The following is a 3166-nucleotide window of genomic DNA, read 5'->3' as shown; positions in this document are numbered from 1 at the left end:
TATCATCTGATCTATGGGGCTGCTATCTGTCAGTAGGTAAATGTTGGACCGCTACCTACAAGGCACTGGTTCAAACCCACCAGCCACTCCTTGAAAGAAAGTTGGGGCTTTCTGCTGCCATAAAGATTTACAGTCTGGGAAACCCTATAAAGGGTTTCTATGAGTTGGACTCACTAGAAGTCAGTCAGTTTGGGGCAACGTCTGATGAAAGAGCCCTGGTGTTAAGGATGGTTAAGCGTTTGGTTGGTTGTCAAGGTGCCATCAGTTTGTATGCACCAAAAGTTACACAGGGAAAAAGACCTAGTGATCTGCTCGTATAAAAGTTAAATTCAGAAAACTAACTCATTGCCATCGTGTCAGATTCAGCTCATAGCCACCCTACAACACAGAATAGCTCCATGGGTTTCTGAGACAATAAATCTTAACAGAAGGAGAAAGTCTCATCTTTCTCCCTTGGAGAGGTTAGTCAGTCCGAACTGCTGACCTTGTGCTCAGTAACCCTATTCATCACCCACTAAGTCATCACGGTATCTTTCCTATAAGGATTGTTGTTCTCAAAAACGAAAAAAGGTGGGGAGGGCAGGCCCGGTGGGCACAGGCTGAGCCTGCAGCAGGACTGGGGCCACGGCTGCAGACATGACGAGCGCCACTGACCAGGGTCCAGTCCCCGAGCTGGACCGTCCACGTGTGTGTCTGCTCCCACACCCCTCCCCTTGGACCCCAGTGCCCTTCATGGAAGAAAGGACTCCTTCCAACAACAAAAAATGTTGTTGTTGTTGAGAATGCATTTAATCAAATATATGCTAATGCAAAGATTTGCTCTCAGTCTGTGGCTAGATTCTTCTTTTCTTCCAGTGTCTTTTAAAAAGAAAAACGTTTTATTCTAGTTAAATCTAATTTATTAGCCTGAACTTTTACATGATTCTTGGTATTGTTGTCATATCTGGGTAAGCTTTGCCTTAGGTAAGGCCACAAATATGTTTTCCTTTGTTTTTCAGGAGAAGTGTTACAATTTTAGGTTTTACATTAGTCTTATGATCTCTTTTGAGTAAGTTTTATGATGAAATAAATGGAACAAAATTTATTTGCTTATTTAATTAAACCTATTGATCTCTAAGTGCTAACTTCTATTCACAAGAATATTCCGTCTCCACTGACTTGCATGTACACTTTTGTCAAAAATCAGTTATCCACAGGCTCTTTTTGGTTCCATTGTCATATGTGTTTATCTTGCTGCTAAGAGCACACTGTCTGTATTCCTCACTCTGTACTAAATCCTTACATTAGAAAATTTCAGGTCACCAATTTGATTCTTTTTCAAAGTTGTTGTAGCGATTTTTGAGCCATTTTCATTTTCATGTAGATACTTAAATCAACTTGAAAATCTGTGCCAAAGAAAAATATACTGGGACATTATTGGGAATGCGCTAATTTGGAGAGGACCAACAGCCAAAAACTGTTGAATCTTTCAACCCATCAGCACAGCAACACAATGCAGAACTCACGGTGGCACGATCACTCCTTCATGAGGACAGTATACCTCTCTGTTTATTTGGATTTTGTTTAATTTCTTCAAGAAATATTTTATTGTTTACTGATTGCCCGTACTTAGTGAGAATTATCTCTCATATCTCTGAGAGTGTGCATACTCTTCCTTCCATAGAAATGTGTTTGTACCTGCGCTTCTGTTCGTGCTATGGAGTCATTTCCAACATGAGACTCCTGATCGACAATGAAAGAAAGCATGGCTCAGTCGTGCCACCTCCGCAATTGGACCCAGCCGTCTGTGCCCATTGTTGTAGCTACTGTGTCTGTTTCTCTCATTGAGGGTCTCCCTTTTCTATGCTGACCCTCTAGTTAAGCCAGCATGATATCCTTCCCCAGGGACTGTCTCTACAGATAGTATGTCCAATGCGTGTGAGACAAAGCCTCCCTTTCAAGGAGCATTCTGACTGTACTTCTTCCTAGACAGGTTTGTTCTTTCATCTGGCATCCTTTCTCCTTCAGTCTTCCTTATTCGTTGCCCAGCTTTCTCATGCCATGAACGTGCCATGCGTCAGGTACACACTTCAGTGCTCAAAGTGACAACTTTGCTTTTCACACTTAGAAGTGGTGTTTGGCAGCAGACTTGCCCATGTGCATTGATTGTGGAGCCAAGTAAAATGCAAAACTTGACAACATCAATTTTTTTATCGATTTGTCACAACATTGTGTTTGGGTCCAGTAACGAAGATTTTTGTCTTCTTTGAAGTTGAGGTGTAAGCCATTCTGAAGGCTGTAGTCTTTGATTTTCACCATTCAGTGCTTCGTGTCCTCTTAGCTTTCAGCAAGTAAGATTTTGTCATCTATAGATGCTGTCTAGGTCTATATGCTTTTGAAGGCAGGGAATCCAGTTTTTTAGCCTTTCCCTGAGATCCTGTGCTCTTTGCTTAATACCTTGTCCAAAAAGCAAGTTAGACATCCTGGAGGAACTCACATCATGTTCATTTTCAATATTCTTTGAGGGATTTTTTGGGGGGAGGGGTGTCTGAAGGAACCACTATCAAGGATCTGGGTGTGTATGTATGGGGTATCCTAATGAAATGCTCATAGGATTGTTCTCGGTACCCTCAGGAACAACCAAACACTGTTGTGATGGAAAAAATCTCCTCAGCACAAATTTCTTGACCTTTTTCTCAACAATCAGGTTTTCAATTTTCTGAAAACTTCTTTATAATAAACCTCATGATGGTCCCCCATCCTCAAAGAGAATGAGTCAACATCACCCCTTGGGGGTCACTCTCAAAGCCATCATCATAATCTGAGTTGTCTTCTTCTCTGAGTTTAACTTGACCCACAGGTCCCCTTGGAAGACATGGTTCATTATTGGACTTTTTGGAAGGCACTCTCACAACACTCAGAGGAGTATATTACTGATAGAACTTGTCTGCAGCCGATCACTAATGGCAGAGACAAATGTAAACATGATTTGTGAGTCAGCTATTATGAACTAGAACCTACTAATAAAATTTCTTTACCTACCCTCATATATTCAATTTTCTGTTTTTAAAAAACTATTTTACATGCCTTCTATGTATTTTTTTTTACTTGTCTATGACTCTCATCAAAATAGAACATGACTATTTTGCCCTTGTCCATCTTAAAATGGGCCCTGAAAACTATGCTT

This window comes from Echinops telfairi, unplaced genomic scaffold (assembly GCF_000313985.2).
Source record: "Echinops telfairi isolate 266 unplaced genomic scaffold, ASM31398v2 ScPeMD7_7400;HRSCAF=8409, whole genome shotgun sequence".
Taxonomy (NCBI): domain Eukaryota; kingdom Metazoa; phylum Chordata; class Mammalia; order Afrosoricida; family Tenrecidae; genus Echinops; species Echinops telfairi.
The sequence above is the reverse complement of the archived record's forward strand: the minus strand, read 5'-3'. Positions refer to the sequence as shown.